Source organism: Hylobates moloch, unplaced genomic scaffold (assembly GCF_009828535.3).
Source record: "Hylobates moloch isolate HMO894 unplaced genomic scaffold, HMol_V3 SCAFFOLD_16, whole genome shotgun sequence".
NCBI lineage: Eukaryota > Metazoa > Chordata > Mammalia > Primates > Hylobatidae > Hylobates > Hylobates moloch.
This window is the reverse complement of record NW_026652291.1, coordinates 18,480,063-18,501,597: the sequence shown is the minus strand read 5'-3', so window position 1 is coordinate 18,501,597 and position 21,535 is coordinate 18,480,063. Positions and strand designations below refer to the sequence as shown.

At 38.2% G+C, this 21,535-nt stretch overlaps 1 long non-coding RNA gene across 1 annotated transcript; it reads right to left on the bottom strand.

The window, feature by feature from the left end:
- Positions 1–7,010: 7,010 nt before the first annotated feature.
- On the bottom strand, positions 7,011–20,498 carry LOC116456255 (uncharacterized). Its single transcript, XR_004244579.1, has 2 exons — positions 20,385–20,498; positions 7,011–7,335 (listed from the first exon to the last, which is right to left on the bottom strand). It is a non-coding gene; the product is annotated as an uncharacterized LOC116456255 (long non-coding RNA).
- Between the last annotated feature and the right edge of the window lie 1,037 nt (positions 20,499–21,535).

Sequence of the window (21,535 nt, the reverse complement as noted above, 5' to 3'; positions counted from 1 at the left end):
CCGAGATCGCGTGCCACCACACTCCAGCCTGGGCGACAGAGCAAGAAGTCATCTCAAAGAAAAAAGAAAAAGAAAAAAAGAAAAAAAAAATTCTGTATGATGTTCATTCTTTAAAAGTTGATAAGAATCAATTTGTATCCTAGCACTTAGCAATGTAAGCACATCTTCAACGTGCTTGTATCAGTCATCATCTTTTACTATAAAAACAAATATTCCAGTTTTTCATGGTTTGCAAAAACAAAACTTTTATTTAACTCACGGTAGAAAGGCTGGGCATCAGCTCTAGTTGTGTTCAACTCAGCTGGGCTCAGGTGAGCTCCCCATTTCTTCCCATTCACCCTATGGTGAAGGATCAGCATCTATCTGGGACATGCTGTCCTCATGATAAACAGCTGAAACTCCTAAGGCTAAACTAAACCACATAAGCAAATTATAGTTATTTATTGGTGCCTGGATTGTTCACATTCTCTTGGACAAAGCAAGTCATTTGACCAAGTGTGACACTGGGGCAGGGGCATATAACCAATGTACCTGGAGGCATGACATAAATGGGAATAATAATACTTTTAAAGATGAGGATAATAGTAAAATCTACCATAATGATTGAAAAGAATGTCTATTCTAATTTTTCTTTGAAGAATTGAAAGAAAAATGTATGGGTTCATTTGACTCTGACTATTAGTTGTGTTGTTCAAATCTCTGTGTCTTTACAGATCTGTCTACTTGACATAACAGTAACTGAGAAAAGTTTACCAAGAAGATAAAATGTTTATATTTAATAAAGTAGCCACATTTGTATGAAACAAAATCTATTGAATGTATTAAATTAAGTAAACAAATCTATCATCATAATGGGACATTTCAAAACACTTCCTGTCTCTGGCTAAAGGAAATCTTGCTGACTGGTTAGGCTTGAGGAGTTTACTTTTGTGTAAATTTTCGAAGGTAGCTTTTGTCTTTTATTAAAGGCAAAAATGAAAAATGAAGAGAATATTTAATGTCTGAATCTCCTTCTATGTAATTTAACTGTTCAGACTATTTTCAATAGTTTCAAGTGGTTTTAACTATGAAAAGACAAATTGTTTTTAAAGTTCAAAACATTAAATTTTTATGTTTAGAAAGGATTTATGAGTCTCAAATTGTTGACACATTTTATTTTAGATTGTTATTTTGTCACTTGTAGCACATTTACATGCAAAGATGTAGATTATCTCCCAAAGGCCATAGGTGAATAGAAAGAAGTTAAGAGAGACATAGCTTTTGCCTATAAAAAACCCCAGAATTTGAAAGTTTAGGTTACACCAGGGATAATAATGAATGTAAATTAAAAGATGGTCAGGAACTTGACAAAATAATAGTTGATTAGATGGCTTGGTATTTCCTACATAGATTGCTTCAATAGATAACTTTTAGCTGAAAGAATTCATTTTACTTCTAATAACAGTTAAAATTTACAGAACCGGGCAATGAATGCTACCCCCCAAAAAATACTATTTCAGAATTCTGTGTGTGTGTGTGTGTGTGTGTGTGTGTGAGAATAGTTTTGCTGCTCCAATTTAAAATATCCTATTATTTGATTCTAGTTTTGTCATTAATACCCAACGTAATTTTCTCAAGCATATTCTCCAAAAGGTTTTAATTTCGACAAAGTTTCTGTTACAATGTGCATTTCCAATCTTTGGCAGAGGGCAGGTCATAGTCAGAGGGGAGACTTGGCCTGTCCTCAATGAACTTTTCAGATTCTCTGTTGATATGGTTCATGTTAGAGTAGAAAGAAGTAAATTTGGTTACTTTACAAAACTCTTGGCATATATCCTTCCACCATGTGGAAAAACATGAGATTTCATTTACAGAAAGCTCTTCAGACCATATACTGCCTCCTCAGGCATAAATACAGTCAATCTGAATTCTTCGCAGTTGGTCATATCCTGAACCATACAAGATAAATAACTTGAAATATGTCTAATACACTGTTTTTAACTCATGTTGTCTATTTCTCTCTCTCTCTCTCTCTCTTTTTTTTTTTTTTTGAGATGGAATCTCACTCTGTAGTCCATGCTGGAGTGCAGTGGCATGATCCCAGCTCACCGCAACCTCTGCCTCCTGGGTTCAAGCGATTCTCCTGCCTCAGCCTCCTGAGTAGCAGGAACTACAGGCACGTGCCACCACACCCGGCTAATTTTTTGTATTTTTAGTAGAGACAGGGTTTCACCACGTTAGCCAGGATGGTCTTAATCTCCTCATCTCGTGATCTGCCCACCTGGGCCTCCCAAAGTGCCGGGATTACAGGCATGAGCCACCATGCCCAGCCCATGCTATTTCTTATGTTGTCTTCCTTCAAATTATCTATTGACAATAAAACTAATCTCAGCTTCATAATTTATCTGCCAAGCCAAGAATATGTTTATGCAATCATTCATTCAACAAATTGTGTTGTGAGCACCTAATGTGTGACAGGGACTCTGTTGGGTATCAGAGATATATCCAGTGCAAGACAGTCGCTATTCCTTCTGTCATGGAGTTCTTTGAGTAAGTTTTAGTTCCTTTGAGAGTTCGTTGGGGGTGGGGTATGGGGAAGAAAATTCTTTGACTTTCATATCCATCCTTCAGATGCTTGATATTTTCCTTTTGTAGGATAAAGAATGACCCTGAAAATGTTATGGCGATGATTTTCCTTTGTTCATGGCCCAGAGGTACCTCAAAGAAAGGGTTTAATTACAGATCCATTTCTATTGCTGGACACCAATTTTAGCTGGTGGGGTCCAATTCCAACTCACCTGGCAAGTTGAGGGTTGGTTCTTACTTGACAAGTGCATAAAAATGACCAAGCTAGTGAGTGATCCTCAAGGAACTCCCCCCTCAAATAAATGGAGTTCTTAGGCTTCTTTTTCCAACAGTCCCAGCAGACGAAAATAAGAGACTACTAGCGTTCTTGCATACTCTTTTGCTCCTAACACTGGAATACAAAGCCACCAAGGATGGCTGGGTCATGACAGAGATACATAAAGCAAGCCACATTGTAACCATCAGGCTATTTCCTGAACAGTTTCATTGAGTAGTAAATAATTTACATATTTATTGTTATATCAAAGCAAATAGGGTTACATAATCAAGTAAATGAAAATTTCACATGAATTTTAAGATAATGATAATTGTTAATACTTAAAAAATAGTTCCTAGGTGCTAGACACCATGTTATACACTTCACATGGGTTACCTCATGTTAGTGTTCTGCTATGGTTTGGCTGTGTCCCCACCCAAAATCTCAACTTGAATTATAATCCCCATAATCCCTATGTGTCAAGGGAGAGACCAGGTGGAGGTATTTGAATCACAGGGAACGGTTCCCCCATGCTGTTCTCGTGATAGGGAGTGAGTTCTCACAAAATCTGGTGGTTTTATAAGGTAGTTTTCCCTGCTCTCTCTTGCGCTTTTCTCCTTCCTAGTGCCATGTGAGGAAGGTGCCTTGCTTCCCCTTTGCCTTCCACTGTGATTGTAAGTTTCCTGAGGTATCCCCCGCCATGCTGAACTGTGAGTCAATTAAACCTCCTTCTCTTATCAATTACCCAATCTTGGGCAGTTCTTATAGCAGTGTGAAAACAGACTAATACATTATCCTAATAATGAGGTAGGTACATTTTACAGAAAAGAGACTAAGACAGGTAAATGTCAACAAAATTGCTCAAAGTGATAACATAGTAAATGCTGGGGCCAGAATTTAAAGCCAGGCAATCTGATTCAGAACCTATGTTCTTAACCACTGTGTTACGTAATTAAATATGCAACTTTAAGGAAATGGCTGATGGCTGAAGGTCAGTGTTACTATTTGCTTTTTTTTCTATCAAAAAGAGACATATCAGCAGATGAATCAAATTGTGCTTTACATGATCCTGCTACCACTGCTTTCTGTTTTATTCTCAACCCAGAACTCAATAGCCCTACAAGAATCATTCACTATCCCAATCCCAACCCATCTTTCACTAGCGTCTGGTACAAAACTTCAGGGCATGGCTCTTCATGACATCATTTCTCACATAAAGAAACGACAGTTGCTGTCTTCCTGTTGTTGCTCAACTTAAATCCAAAACCCTTTCACCTGTCCTTTCCCCAATCTCTTCTAATCAGGCAGTTTGTCACTCAGCAATGCCATCACTTTGCTCCTGCCAGGCAAAACTCTCCTCCTGCTCTTGCCTCATCCGGTGAACTTTTGACTTTCTATGAGCTCACTCCAATTTTAACAGATTGACATTTTTTGTATCCTAACCAAGTGCATCTAAGAAAATGAACATGGCAAAATCTCACTTGGTGATCTTGGGAAAACATAGAACTTTTTTTCAAGACGGATCTTCCCTTCAAAGCCAAACTGTTTTCCATGGAGGGAGATCTCATTTCAAAATGTGTTTGAACCAGTTTAGCTCATCTCAGTTTGAAATTGTGATTTATCTTGGGAGATAGGCATGAATGGTAGACCCTACTGAAAATGTAAAGGTTTTCACAACCACCGGATCAATAGAAAATGCATTTATGAAGGTTTGGATTTGTTTTCAGAAGCTGAGAAAGGTGAAAACCCTGATTTATGAACTAAGGATTAAGGTGAGTTATGGGCAGTAGGCGAGACAATGTTAGGCTTTTTGTTTGTTTGTTTTTCTGCAAAATGAGTTATTTCCAAAGCCAAAACAAAGAGAATCCTTTCACTAAGTTCAAAGTGAAGAGTTGCACTTGAGTTAAAAGACTGAAGTTATTTCATATTCTTTCTAATTGTATCACACAATATTTCGATTTTCAATGTGAGAATAGAACCATGGATAATGTGAGTTGCAGTGCTCCTGAGTGATACATAAATTACAGGTAATTTCATGAAGATTGGAAGGAAGCTATTGTGTGAATGAGAGAGGATAGAGATATTATTACCAAAAGCTTAAGAAAATCGATTAAGGAAAAAAATTTTCTTGCAGAAGGAGAGATAATATTTAATAATTGAAATATTTGCTTCTTAGAGTTTTAAAATTCTTAACATAAATAGATATAGCAATTATTGTGCCAAAAAAGTCCTCCAGTTAGTCAATTAACTATAAGCTTACTCTGTCTTTTTTGACATGTACTTGGTGTGAAAATATTAGGGACATATATCTAGCAAAACCAACTATAATTCATCAGTGGCTTAGGTTTCTAAATATGAAATGGAAATGAAAATAGTTGCTGATACATAGTATATTAGAATCTGATTATGTCATGTTAGTAAGAAGATAGGATTAAGAAGAGCCCTTCTGGCCGGGTGCGGTGGCTCAAGCCTGTAATCCCAGCATTTTAGGAGGCTGAGGCAGGTGGATCATGAGGTTAAGAGATCAAGACCATCCTGGCCAACATGGTGAAACCCCATCTCTACTAAAAATACAAAAATTAGTTGGGCATGGTGGCGCATACCTGTAGTCCCCACTACTCAGGAGGCTGAGGCAGGAGAATCACTTGAACCCAGGAGGTAGAGGTTGCAGTGAACTGAGATTACGCCACTGAACTCTGCCTGGCGACAGAGTGAGACTCCATCTCAAAAAAAAAAAAAAAAAAAGAAAAGCCCTTCCAAATTTTGCGTTTTGGCAATAATTTTATTGGACCTTTTGAAGATAGAAGGGATTTCTTATTAGGTAATAAAGAAGCAAGTAAAACTCACTTCAAAAAGCATTTCCCTAGTCTATAGAAAATTTCTGAGACCCAGTACATCTAATCAGTAGAAGAACATGTATACTGTGTAATCAATATTTATGCAAGGTGAAACAAAGCTATACAATTCTGGAAAATGACCATCCATTAGACCTTTGTCTAGTACCTAAGAAAGCTGTCATCTGGCTCCCCAACTAATGTCTCACACCATTTATAATATGCCACCATATTTTACTGTGAAGTTGACAATAAAGGTGATATATTGTTGATGTGCTGCTTCACAAAGCATGTAATATTCATGGAAAGGAGACAGTGTTTTTCTCAGGTTATAGGTGGAGTGTATGAATATACTCGGTCCCTGCCAGGGTTATTAATATTTTCTCTGATTATGGTTTCTACAGCAGATTGCCAAAATATTGTTCTACACTGTTTACACTGTGATTGAATGTGATTCATCTAAGAGGAGAAAGGACAGGCTTGGGCATCAGAACACCAGCAGGCAACTTGGTATAAGATGTGAAAAGAATGCAGGATTTGGAGTGCTTGGCTCTGGTTTGTCTTGGTACATAGCTTCCGTAGAGAAAGTTACTTGTTAGACCTCAGTCTTTCTGTTGTTACAATTAGGAAAATGAGAATCATCACCTTTTTAATTCTTAAATGTTTTTGTAAGGATATAAGACTATAATCTGTGGTACACACTGTATGTGTATTTGGTTTCTTATTTTTACTTGTCAGGGTAACACAAAATGAGAATGTTTTCTATGGCTCTTTTTGTTCCTCAAATTACATCCAAGTAAATATGGAATTGGATTTATGAAGGCTGCCACTCTTCTCCCAAAACTCTGGTTATTCATACCTTGCTCTGTGATTTCCAGAGCTGTCTTTTCTTTTCCTTTTTTTTTTTTTTTTTTTTTTTTGAGACGGAGTCTTGCTCTGTCGCCCAGGCTGGAGTGCAGTGGCGCGATCTTGGCTCACTGCAATCTCCGCCTCCCGGGTTCATTCCATTCTCCTGCCTCAGCCTCCCGAGTAGCTGGGACTACAGGTGCCCGCCACTGCACCTGGTTAATTTTTTTTGTATTTTTAGTAGAGACGAGGTTTCACCATTTTGGCCAGGATGGTCTCGATCTCCTGACCTCGTGATCCGCCCACCTTGGCCTCCCAAAGTGCTGGGATTACAAGCATAAGCCACTGCGCCCGGCCCCAGAGCTGTCTTTTCTTTTTCCACTTCTGCTAACTTTACTCTCCTCATTCTCTTCTTTGGTCTCTATTTCTGTTTGATGTAGTCATACAGTAGTGTCACCACACGCAAGTCTGGCTGCTTCACTCAGAGGCTGAAAACATGAGAAGCGGGGTGTGATGAACAGAAAGCTACTTTATTCAAATGCCAAGATTTGGGAATGGCCAAGCTCATGCCCTTGAAAGACAATTTCAAACTTCAGGCTGGGAAGAGGTGTTTATAAAGTGGAACTTAGAGTGGGAGGCATGCAGGAGTGGTGCTGGGTGCTAGGTCTCCGTGCGTCGGTCTGGTGGCTATCTTGAGTCATGGTCCACCTGGAACGCAGTCTAATGTTATCTTGACGATGGCTGGGCTGTAGACTAACAACCTGGAGGCCATTTCTGGAATTTTGCAGCTTGGTCTCCATGCCTGGTTCATCTCAATATTAGTCCCTGAAATTTCTAAGCAAACACATAATTAGATAAGCTGCAGTGCAAGGGAGTGGCTATTGGAAAGGTAGGGAAACGAAGCTTTAAACTGTGTTCCAAGGCTAAAAGTAAGAAAGGAAAAAGAAAAATTTCAAAATGCATTTTGAAGCCAAGCTATTGGTTACAGTAGTTCACTCTTATCCACAGGGAATACATTCCAAGACCCCGAGTGGATACCTGAAACCTCGGATACTATAATACCAAACTCTATGTAATACCATATTTTTTTCCTATACACACATACCTATGATTAAGTTTAATTTATAAATTAGGCAAAGTAGGAGGTTAGCAACAATAATCATAAAATAGAACAATTGTAATGATACACTGAAATAAACCTTATGTGAATGTGGTTCTCTCTCTCAAAATGGGTTACACTGTACTCAGCCTTCTTCTTTTGCTGATGTGAGATGATGCAATGCCTTTATGAGGAGACAAAGTGAGGTGAATGACGTAAGCATTGTGATGAAAGTGAAAAGCATCAAAAACAAACAACTCCTCAGTTTTAGAAAGTGTGCCATTCTGAGCAGCATGATGAAATCTCATGCCGTCCTGCTCCAGCCTGCCTGGATTGTCCTTAGTCTCTCAGCGATCTTGGTGATCAGATAAACTTTTGCAGTATCACGGTGCTTGTTTTACTTAATAGTGGCCCCAAAACACAAGAGTAGTGATGTAATATTTACGGATCTCCACTGAATGCAGATAACAGGAACCTTAGAAAGCAGACTATAAATAAGGGAGGACCACTGTGTTGTTTTCAATTTAACAAAATTCCCCTGTAAAACATAGCAACATGATTTAAACACATGAAAATTATGAAGGTAGTACATTGGTCTCACCAAGAAGTGTTTATCCTAGTTCAAAATGAGAGCCACTGTTCCCCCCTCCTTGGTCCTGGCAGCCCTCTTTCTTTGCAAAATGAAATCTTAGCACTCTAAGGGCTGAATTTTTGCCTGGTGTTCAGCTGTTGAATTAAAACATCTATGTAATGTTTCTCCAATCCCGTGTTCTTCTATAGGAGTAAAGTGACATCTGTTTGATGTCTCTTTCAATCTGTTTTGGTTGAGGTAACTATCTTCCCTGATTATATTTAAGGAAATGAAAGACGAGACTGAAACAAGCTGTAAACTGCCAAAGTACTTAATGCTGTGTCTACGCTAATTATATACATGTAATATCAGACACTTTGCATCAAAGGATGCCTGCAGTCCCAGTGTGATCTACCTCATAGGGAAATGAAGACATGTTCAAAAGCCAGGGTGCTCCACAGAATGGTTCTTTTGTTCATCTGAATTGTCAAACTTTCCATTTAAAACATTAAGTCTATTTGATGCTTCTCTCTTATTAAAACTAGCTCCTGTTTTCAGTAAATAACTTGTTCCTGATGATATTAGTCTTTGAATGCTCAGAATCCAGGCAAAAATCCTCCAGAGAATCCAAGGTCAATATTGATGTGTCCGAATAGCGTTTTCCACTGTTCCAAAGCAAATAAGATCTGAGACCCTTGGGATATCACAGTGTTGTATTTAAACTGTAAAATATGTAGGTACAACCTATGAACAGCATCAGCAAAACTAAACATAAAATCCCAATTTGACAATGAATAGATGTGCTGAGTTTTATATTACACTGAATATTGAGAATTACTCTTGTAATGCACTGTTGGCTTCAAGGTTTATTTTTCTTAAAGTATGTATTTAAGATCACAGTTATGTAAGCAGAGGCAATGCTCTTACTGGCTGATCAGCCAGCCTCTGTATGTTGTTAATCAGTCTTTAAAAATCAGTGTTGAAACATACACATGCATAAATCACATTTGATCAAAGCACAACAATTAGTACTGAGCCACATGGCTGGGGACTAAAAAAACAGTGTGAACTAGAAAATTCAGGCATCCTGGTCAAAAGAAACTAAACACTCTTACACTTATAAATCTTTTTGCTTAAAATTTATTATGTCTTGCTAATAACAGAACCTAGCCTCATAGCCCAATTAAAAATAACAGTATGATAACAGTCCTTTACTTTTTATACAATGTTTTGTACACCTCAGTTTAATGATATTCAAAAATAGTGTTAAGAGCAGAATCTTGCTATAAACAAAATACAATGCAAAAAGAAGGCCCATCTATTTTATTAATATAACAAATTAAGCTAGAGATATTATGGTGGAGGTGAGACATTTGAGGCAAGGGCATAGTAACACATAGCCTCCATAGTCTATAAGAGATCTGAAAGACCCCTCTTTCTCGGGAATCCTTAAGACTCTATCCAGCATAATTTTAAAATCACTGCATTTGATTTATCTTCATAACTCCCTCAAGAGCATGTGTTGTCTCAGAGAAAGCTAAGCCTGAGTGATGTATGGAAATTTGCCCTACTTCTTCTGCCAGAAATACTGAGTTTTCCAAATCCAAAGTGTATGCCTTTTTTTAAGACACAAGTTTTGTCTACAAGAAAACATAGCAGATACATGCTAATAAAATAGAGATTACTATAGGAGAGAGTTAATATAGATGACTGTTGAGTGGCCAAACAATTAATTTGGTGTAACGATTACAGGAATACCTATGTGGACCTGAGAGATAGCATTTGGGCCTGAGAAATGCTGACAATCAAGATCCTATCAGTAACCCTGTAAGATAACAGCCTTCTATGAATCATTTAAATTAGAGAAAGATGATTTTTCTGAATTTAAAAATGTTGAGGTATAAATAAATATAAACATTTTCTAACTTAAGAGTGTGATCTCCATGTTCGTATTCTGGTCTGTTTCACTGGTTTTATGCTCAATGTGGGCTTTTCTGTTTGTTGCTGGCATATCTACCCTTTATTGACTAGTCATGTACCTATATAGATTTTAGTTAATAGCATTTTAAGGCCATCTCTTTGTGAGAAGAAAAAAAATCAGTGTCTTTAATCATTCACACACTTATATGGAAAATTCAGTGTAAGGGGGAGGATTTTAAACTTTCTTTCTGTATCCCCCTCAACCACTTTTTTTAAAATATTTTTTACCAGAGTAGTATCTTGGCTCGAAGAGGAAAATAAAATGTCAACCTGTTTGGGAAAAAGAAAATCTAAAGACTTAATTATATGCATGATTTAAGGACCTTGAAATCATGTGTAGACAGAAAAAGTTTGAATCTAGAACTCCTGTTACTTTAATTTTGTCTTGCAGGTGCTTTATAGCAACAACCACCTGTGATGTCGTGGGCAAAACTAGTTGGAATATTTACAGTTATTTGAACTCTTTGGTTGTAAAGTTGTTGCTAAGTACCAAAAAATTATGTTTAGGTTACTTCTTGTGCAAAATTAAGTTGGTAAAAATTTATTTAGTTGAATAAATGAAATTATTCAACACATATTTATAAAAACCCTATTGCACACAGGCACTCTGCCAGTTGTTTGAGGAACAGGAGAGAAGATCTTGCTCCCCCAAGATCCATAGCCTAGTGAGTGGGAACAGTTACCCCAACACAATAAATATTAAAAATTATAACTGAAAAATGTTTAGAAACTGATTATCTTTCCATGGGGTTTGTTGTTGCTGTTTGTTTGTTTGTTTGTGTCTTACTTCAAGCCGATTGCCAAGCAGAAGGGGCACATGTTTCTAGGAGCCTGGGAGAAGAACCAAGTCTCTGCCTCATAATCACATGCTCATGAAGAACCCCTAGTAGTGATCAGACCTGAGGAGAGAAAAACGGTGTGATACTTGCAGGGAGGTTGGGCCCTAATTTCTCCGAATTTTTCCATGCCTTTACTGTGATAAAGAAGACACAGCCCTTACTCTTTCAAGAGTGCCTTGAACTCTCCAAGGTAAACTGTGAAAACTCTACTACCCCATTGTGGGATGGGATCCATCTTCAAACCCATCTGTAATACCAGCATTGATTTGTCTAGATATCTCTATTCTACACCTCATAAAGCGTTTGGGAGAAGGGACACTTTTTTATTAACAGAATCTAGCCTGGAGCCTGGCACTTCTGAAAGTGATTAAATTTAATTGTATCTATTCTTAAGAAAGTCAGGAATAATGCTTACAACCCACAGATTCCCTTGACTCTACTCAACTTCTCATAAATGACTCAACTTTGTATCACTATGAGCCTAGTTCTGAGCCCAGGATGGATATTCATTCAACTTTCTCATTGACTTAAAAACAAGAGATGCTGGCTCCCCTCACAGTTTCTAGAGTTAGACACCTTTTGTTTTTTATGATTGTTGCAAAGGCTGAAATTTTCTTCTTCCTCTTCCTTAGTATGATCCAACCGCACCTCCTTTGATATCTCAGTATGTGCTGCACCTTGCAAGGAGTGGTTCCCCCTACTGGAATGCTGGAGCCTGCTCACATGGGCTAGTTGTGCACATCTCATCCCACCTCCACATTCACTGACACTACGTTAGTCATTTGAAGTCGGCTGCAGTGAGGGGTTATAACACCATGGAAATGAGCACATGCTACAAGTCAGAGGGAGGCAGAGATGAAATATAGAAATATAAAGATAGAAATAGAGATAGAGCTAGAAAGATAGAAGGAGAATGAGATTTAAACTAAGGCTCAAAGATGTTACAAAACTTGCTCAAAGTCACGTAAATATGACAGAGCCATGATTCAACCACAGATATGTCTATTACCTTAACATCATACGGATTTCCTCTCATCTCTCAGCTGAGCCCTTTAAATTTCCTTTTTCCCAGCCCCCTCACCTGTGAGTTCACAAGCTGCCTTATACTTGCATAATGCTAAATTGCCAGAAGTATGCTCAGAGTCAGGGCTGACTCTCGAATGTTTACTGAACAAATCACAAAAAGATAGAAGGAAACACCTAGAAAAGCTGTTTTGGTGATATTTTGACTCTACCTTCTAACGAGAGAGTGGGCCATCCATCTCTCAGTAATCATCTGATATATTGTACTACATCAAGCAAGTCTGCAGCCATGTACTGTTACCTCAGTATGTTGTCCTTTCTTTATGAAGCTGAATGGACTCTAATGTGTGATAGGTACCAAAAAGAAAAAAAGTGGGAGGTTGTTACTTTCAGACCCAGAATTTGACTGACTATGAATCATACTTGGAACATACAGGTGCATAGAAGCACAAAATGTTCCAGGGTATAACTTAAGTTTCATTTTTATGTACTTCTGTACAAAAGAGAGTGCACATATTTGATTGAATGTATTGTATCATTCGTTTATCTTGATAACTGACCTGAAATACTACCACTTGAGATGTGCCCAAGAGCCTCAATGGCATTCATCAGAGGAACGGCAAAGGAATCTGAGTGCCTGAAACTTTAAGGCTTATAGCAACTTCCCTTTTAAAAGGAAGCTTTTAAACTCTGTGTGTGCTTCTAAATCAAGTATTAAAACTATGACTTAAGGCAGGTGTCAGGGAAACGTTTTGCACTTTTAAAGGTAAGAAGATAGAGACTCCGAGGTAAGTTGATTCCTGACGCCCTTAGGAGTCAGTGAAATTATCCAAGAAAACAAATGGATTTCCTCTGTGTTAGTGGAAGTCTCTTCCTACATGGGGAATAAAGATATTATCATTATTGTTCCAAGGGACAGACTTCCAAAAAGCAGGATACACACGCAAACTTCTAAGTTTCCAGTACTTTCCTCAAACCTCAAATTTGAACATTCCCAGCAGCTGCTAAAAAGAGAAATAAACGTTTTCATCTGGGTAAGTTAAATGAAAATTTAAATGTTAAAACATTAGCATAGTTATCTTTCTGTGGGAAGAATATGGTCATTTAGGTCCTTCTTTAACTGGGAGGTAGAGATGGTGCCTGTCCAGCTCCTCCAGGAATTGACAGCCTGGCTTTCTACTGCTCCACAGAGACTTATAAAGTATCTCCATGTATTTTAAATGAGAAAAGATACAAATACTCCTTCAGTAAATCCTTTCTCATTTCTTGTCAATATCCACCCCTCCCATCATCTCGTGTTGACAGGAACGATTTGCAGAAGGAGGGTTTAACATTACAGACACTCTTTCATCAGCTTAAAAATTGAGATGAGTCAATATTTACATCATGTTGCTGATCTTTAAAGTACATACCCTGTTTTCTGTTCTAATAAATAGCTGTCACTCTTTCCTCCATCAGAGCTTAGCTGAGAGTGGGTTGGCATGCTCAGTGGTCCCCGTATTCCGGGAACGATCTAATATTTCACATCTTTCATGTGACAGCAGGTCGATTTCTTTCTCTCTCTCTTTCATACTGGTTTGCAATGACAGACCTTATAAAACCATTTAGGTCAGCTTAAAGAAAAAAAAATCCATAAGCATGCTGGGTTTATCTGTCTTCAGAAATGCACAGTGTAACATTTAGTGAAAGAAGATAGGCAGTATGTTTGTTATCTATTTTGCCATGCAATTTTCAGATCATATTTTTGTCTAAAACACTAGATGCGACTACTATGTTTCTACTTCTTACCAATGAAATGAAGTTAACACTGAACTGGAAAAAGAGAAAAGCCTTCCATCCTTTAGCCAGAGAGTTCATAACCATAGCGTATACTTGTTCAAGATCTCATTTACTCTGTGAGTGCTCTCACTTAGCTCCTGGATAAATTTAACTGGGGTTTATTCATGGCACAGCTTTTCCAATGGACCCACACTGACCACAGAAGAATTTCAAGATTAGTTTTATGTGTCTTATTGTTCTTAGCTTTTGACTGTTGTTGGTTCTTACTTTCCAAAATCATTGGTATGGTTCAGGAGCACAGAGGTGTCTAGATCAGAAATAAGCTTTCCTTTTGGACCATCTGCCTCTCACATTGCAGAAAGCCAACTTCAGAAGAGCCTGCTAAGTATGGTTTCTAAAAATTAAGCAAAAAGGACAGGAGAAGAGATGATCTGAGATATTATAGATATCTTGACATCCTTGAGGGGATGTCTGTTTTACAAATGGGGATTAAGGACTCTGAGATAAAGAGCAAATGAGGGTAAGAATTTATCCCCAAACTTATACAGCATATCTGGAGAGAAAATAAGAAAGTGTGACGCCAAAGCAGATGTCCATTTCTTGTATTTGCCTGCCTTCCTCACACTATCCAATAAAGATGTGAGCTGTGAGCACCCAATGGAAACATCCAGCAGAGGCAAGAGGGGTGTTTAGGTACAATGCTGTGGTTATGGATACGTGTGTGTGTGTGTGTGTGTGTGTGTGTGTGTGTGTGTGTGTGTGTGTCGGCGGGGGCGGGGAGGGGGCGAGAGCCAGGCCTAATTCCAGCTTGTTCTATTTCAATTATTTGGTGATAATCTATTGTTTTAAGGAAGCTCCCTAATGCAGTTAACTAAACCTCATGATATATTTGCATGGACAATTTGGATAAAAGATGCCTAAGTATCATGTGTGATTATTAGATCAGTTAAGAAAAAGCATTTCAGAATCTGCAAGTTCAAACAAGACAAAGCTGAAGAGAGTATGAGTAAAACTCAGCCTCTGATGTCCTCTGAAATTCATCTCTGAGCTCAGTACCTGCTAGGATTTGAATGAGGGGTGTCCCCTCAAAAACGAATGTTGAAATTTAATCCCCAATGCAACAATATTAAGACGTGTGTCCTTTGGGGTGATTAAGTCATGAGGACTCTTATACAAGCACAGGAGGTCGAGGGGAGCACCCTCTTCCCCTCCTCCCGTGTGAGGACACAGCATATCTCCCCTGTGGAGGATCTGGCAACAAGGCGCCATCTTGGAAGCAGAGAGAAGCCCTCACCAGACACTAATCCTGCGGACATCTTGATCTTGGACTTCCCAGTCTCGCAAACTATAAGAAGTAAATTTTTATTGTTTACAAATTACCTAGTCTGTGATATTTTGTTATAGCAGCATAAATGACTAAGACAGTAACCCAAGCTGAAGTACGATGAAGGAACATTTCCATGTGGCTAATGATTCAGCTTTTACAGTGGATTTGATATCAGCAGGTCTTTTTCAGCTCTACCTGGTTACACATGACATCTTAAGTTACTTCTTATGCTTTATCAACAGCAGTTCCCAAACAACCAAGATGAAAGGAAAATCCTACAAATAGATGAATAGGAATTAAAAATCCTCAGATGGAGGTGGAACATGTCTAAACCATCAGTTATAAAAGGCACATTAGTAATTATCTTGATACCCATTCAATAATTCATTATGCTATTGATCGATCACCAAGCAGGTCAGTTTCAGCCCTTGACCCCATAGTTTTCTAGGCAATTTCTCTTGTAAAATAGGACAATGTTCTTTTTCCTGCATCACGATCCGGGGAGCTGGTGAGAATTGTTTTATAGATCTTTCCTCTGTTAATGGCTGCTTTGTTTTGTTTTAGTTTGGCCCAGTGGATTAGCCATTATGTGATGAGTTTTTATTATTATAGTTTCCAGAGTATGAGAGGAAATGAGGTAAATGATTAATGGCAGAGTAACTTAAAGTAAGATGGAATTATATAAAGCCATTGAAAAATAGATGGGAAGTGCAGCCTCCCAAATGGACTTGGTTCAGCTCCAAGGGTAACAGTCTTATCAAAGGTGTCACAAGGTTTTATTCATGATCCCAAGTACGGGGGCTCTCAGTATTCAATCTTAGCAACTGCACAATACCATGAAGCAACAGGAAGTTTCCCAGCCCTGGCGTGTGATCCATCCTGTCTCAGAGGGAAGCCCTCTTTGCTTCAGGTCTAGCATCATTTTTATACATCAACTCCTCTTTATTTTGACTTTCTAAAGTTGCAGTTCAGTTCACTGTTACTTTGGAGATTTTCTTAGAGACCACTTGCATACACTTCAAATGAGCATGGTTTAGTTCTGTTTTATGTTTGTTTGTTTGTTTTTTAAGGCTGTTGAAGAGTTTGGTGGATTGATTTTGGTCGCAGGACCAGGAGATCTAAATGCTCTTTCTGTTTTGGGTTGTTTTTACAGCATAAACAGAGGTGACTTCATTTAAAATGCAGCCTGCTCTGACATCAGGATGTTATTGTGCTACTGGGAAGATCAGTTGACGAATGTGTATGAGTGATTCCAGATGAAAGTGAGGTCACCCAATCAACTTGATAAATAGAGCTCATAGAGTAACATCCCACATTCTTACATATTTGAAATTTAAAAATACTAAATAATTCTGAATTATTTGACTCTTAAAAGTACAACTGAACATTGTCTTCTGTGAAGCATAATGGAGAACCCACACCAGCTCATAGAAGGCAGCCAGCGTTTTATAAATACCTCATTTTCTTCACTGGTCCTATCCTTATCATTATGACAACAGTGGATACTATTAGTTTTTAACTAATGGTACTAACTAATAATAATTATGAGGAAAATTGCCAGTGTTCTACACATACATGTTTCACTGAATCCCCAAAAGAATAAGAGGTGGATTTTATAATTACCATCCCTTTTTACAATGCTGATGCTAAAATCTCAGGTCAAGTGCTTTATTAAAGTGGCTCAATTAGGACTTGAATTCCATATTTTGTTTGGTGCTATATTGCTTTTAGGAAAGATTTTGAGGAGTGGGGAGGTCTCACTAGAAATACATTTCTAAAAGCCTTGAGAGTTTCTTTAGCTGAGAATTCCCAAAGCAGCTTAAAGAATTTTGCAAGAACTGAGCTGCTGATTCTTTTATGTCAGTTTGCCACCAAGATGATTTTTTTCAGAGGAAAAACCAAAGATAGAACAGTATTTTTCCACTCTGACCTCCCTGGCTGCCTTCACCCCATCCCGTTTCATTCATGCTGCACCTTAGGCAACAAAACCAATGGGACAAAGCTGTATATCCTTTCCTAAGATAAATTCATCAGGTGAGGGAGAAAGATAATTTAGATTAACCATGTGTTGTGTAGGCAAGTTCAATGGAGAGAGAGACTAAGTGAAAACCTAACAAGGACATAAGCACCACCTTCACCAAGCAGGACACATGGACAAACAAGGACTCCCCAGAAGAACCAAGAGATAGACAAGCATCCCAGGAATAAAACCAGAATATCCAAATCATATTTGTGAAAAAATTACATTTTCTACTACGTTTTCTTACTTTTATATATGTAAAAAATTTTGCAATGCTCAGTCTCTTCTTATTTTATAAAAAGTTGATAAATATCCTTTTCATCATCTCAACTCTTGTCAGTTCATGGATAGTTTACTCAATTTCGCCTTTTAGTCTCACTTCATGGTATGCTGCCTGTACTTCACATAAGAGAAAAACTCCAGCTCAGAATCAGATGCCCTCTAGAGAAAGGCTGGCTTGACTTTGTTGTGTGTCTGCAACAAATGACTTATTTTTTCAATAAAACCCTCAGTGTGGCTGGTAACTATATGTTACCTTCTTTCTAAAGCACCCAAGAGGCCACAGAGATCATTTTCAAAGTGAACTATTGAGCATTGCAGTGCTGGGCATCAGGGGAGCAAGACTTAGATGGCAGGGGAAGAAGGTTTACAAGAGACCAGGGAGAGGAAAGGGAGATCAGCAGACAGCTGTCACTCCATGTCTCTTAAAGACACATTGGCAGTGAATATAAATGCTTGACAAAGAGGAAATTCAACACTGGAGGGACGACCCATAACTGCTATAACTCAATGCTTCCTGCATTTTTATACAACTTTGTTATTGTACAGGTTGTTAAATTGATACCTTAATTACATGCATTGTGGCCAAGTTATAGCTGTCATGAGAGGCATAAATCTGGTCTTTTTGACATGCTCTCAACCAGATCATTTTGTTAAGGATAGTTGTGGATACAATTTTGATGTCAAAAGGAGATATGCAATATAGAGATTTACTTCACCACTAAATAAGTACAACTGTTCTCTACCCTGCTGCTGATGGATGTGTTTTGTAAAAAGAGTGAAGTATAACCTGATGTCAAATTCTGAAGGAAATTTATATTGCAGAATTTTAAAATGAAGCTCTCTTTCTTGTCAAATTGAATAGGTAGTTTAAATTTATAGTCACTATTGCAAAGATTGAGTCAGTTAGGACTTCTGAAAATTTATTAAAATATAGGCTTTGGGGATTTACAAATTATATATCTTTTAAGTCTATCAAATAAGTAAGGTTTTGGTCTTTGGGGTAAATGGATCTCTTATTGTTTTTCAACCAAATAATTGCAAGGTTTGATTTCCTTTGTGTTAAACCACAACTCACGTGTTCTATAATTTTATTCTCAGCACCTGTCATCAGTCTTCGCTATCGTAAATCTCCTCTTAAGTACTTCAGTTTCAAGCCACTCTTCTTAAACAAGGATGCACACGAGACTATATGCAACTATTCTTGCCCAATATAGATGGAATATATTTGGTCTTCTGCTAAATTACTTTATGTTACTAAAAAATAAGTATAAGCTTGTGTGGTACATTTTGCTATTAGTTTGGAGTTTCAAACTTATTCTACAATCCTGGAAGCAAGAGCTTAAAATGGGAAAACTCATCAAGAAATAATTTTAAAACTCTTTACTGGCCGGGCACAGTGACTCACGCCTGTAATCCCAGCACTTTGGAAGGCTGAGGCGGGCAGATCACGAGGTCAGGAGATTGAGACCATCCTGGCTAACACGGTGAAACCCTGTCTCTACTAAAAATACAAAATATTAGCTGGGCGTGGTGTCAGGTGCCTGTAGTCCCAGCTACTCGGGAGGCTGAGGCAGGAGAGTGGCGTGAACCCGGGAGGCAGAGGTCTCGCCACTGCACCCCAGCCTGGGCAACAGAGCAAGACTCTGTCTCAAACACACACACACACACACACACACACACACACACACACACACAACTCTTTACTTAAAGAAATGTATAGGACACTCTCATTCAGACATAAATGGAAATATCCTAAATAGTTATTTACGTAAACCGATCTCTATGCCTTTCATTGGAGCTAAAAGCATAACTAGGCGTTCTTTACCTGAGTTGTGAAGGTATTAAAATGGAAAACTAAAAATATTTGTTGGAAGGATAAGCCTACTGGTTTGTTATATTGGTGAGGCAACTGAGTGACAGGGACTGGGGTATGAAAGCAACTTTTTGTCAATATATACTTCTGTTGTACCTACCCATTTTGAATCATATAAATGCTTCATCTAGTTACAAACAAAGCCTTTAATTGTTATTGGCAACACTTAAAATACTTTTAGACGTATAACCTCTCTATCTTGGTAGGCATGACTTGCAATTAAATTGCTGGAGGTTTCATTGGAGTGCAAGCAGGAAAGAGGGTCTACTTAAATTAAGGAGAGAAAAAAAATTAGACTCTGAGCTAAATGGACGCTTAGGGACCATCTGGTACAAATCCTATATCTTTAAACTGAGACTTGGTAGGTTAAGTCACTTCTCCAAGTTCACACTGTTGATAAGTGGCTGAGCTGGTCTTCAGGTCCATGACTATAATTTCAAAGTGTGAGGTCTCTAATGACGAGCTTCATTCTTTGACTTTGAGCAATTAACTTCTGTAGGATTCTATTTTGTTATCTAGAAAATGAGAATGGTTACACCTAACTCACTAGGCATTTGTGAGAAACACATGTCAGTAAATGGAAAATAAGGAGCTGAACTCTTAGCAGGGAGCTCTGGCATTGATTACTGGGATTTGCAGCGGTAGTTAAGCAGTAGCAGAAGTGGTTCAGTTATAGTAGAATTTGGGTGAGAAACCATGACTGAAATTCAGGCATTAATGCACAGCTGAATGCCCTTTCCAATAAACCATGTTTTAATTTCCTCAAACAAAATGCATTATTTGTGGAAGATTGTTTATATAGTTTGGCAATATGCAATTTGGAGTTACTGTATTTATTAAGAGCTTACATGCAATATTTTCCTCTGCATCTCATTTGTGGCTGCCTTTTTGAAAAAGAAAATGAAAACAACACACACGCATTTGGATTCAATTTCCATATCTTCAGATGACTAGCCACGTTATCATCTATGAGTCATTTTGATCCTACGAACCTTAAATTCTTCATCTATAAGAAAGGAATAAGATACTTCTCTACTTAAAGCAAAGGATCATTGTAGGGATTAACATTTTAAAATGAATTTGAACGTACCTTTAATCTTAAGGTGCTTCACTTTCTGCTGCAAATGCAAAGGTTTTATCTGATGAGTTGTCTGGCGGAGGAGCTGAGAATTGGTTTAGAGTCACAAAGATGGGGTTTCTAACACTGCATGCCTCTCCTGCAACTCTGGGAAACATCCTTATCTATTCTAAGCCTCAATGTCCAATATACTTCTTAGGGTTATTTCTGAAATCACAACAGATAGAGTATATAAAATGCCTGGCACACAGTTCATTTAAGAAATTTCAGCTATTTTAATTATTTTTAGTAGACCAGAGAAGAAAGAGCCACAGAATCGTTACTGATATCAGAGTCTTAGCCCTCTTAGCTGTATCCAGTGAAGAGTAAAATTACACTTTCACTCATCCCCAGTTTCTCTCCAGTGCTTAAAATTGTTTTCTGAGGCTCAGAAGCATCAATATAGGTAATTCTTAACCATGAAAAATGGAATTTCAAAATTTTGCAAATTTATGACAATAAGCTAGCCAGACTGCTATAATCTGCTTCTCATAATAAAAATCGGAGGGCACTTTGTGCCCACTGGAGGAGGGCATGAGAAGTGTTCTGGTCAGCCTTGTTCCTATGGTGATATAAGCATTTGAGCAGATGCCCTGGAGGCAGTTAGCAATCACTGTCATGTTGGCTAATAGTGGCAAGGTGACATCGATCCACATGGACAACTTTATTCATGTCTCCAGCCAAAATCCTAATCACTTTGCTGATTCTTCCTCAATCAAACAGGTAGTGAATGACAGTCATTTAAAATCTCAAACTTTGAAAGTCAATGTACTAGAGCTCAAAGAAAGACTGCAGAGGCAAGTTAGATACTCTCAGCTCATTATGGATTAAGTTGTCAGTTCTTGAGATTAGCTTTCTTTGTGTGTGTGAGTGTGTGCATGTGCATATGTGTGTGTGTGTGTATTGTGTGTTCTACATGTGTTTTGCAGTGGCAGGCACAGAGATACTCTTGTAGATACCCCTTCAAGGAAGGACTTACTACCTAGCAGTAAGCTATGTGGTCACCAGATACCTTCCAGCTCTCAGTAACTTCAGAATCTGCCTCAGCTGCTAAAAGCTGCCTTGCCTAATCTCATATCCTTCCCAGGACAGCGACAGCCCATAGCTGAGCCAGGTGGAGTTAT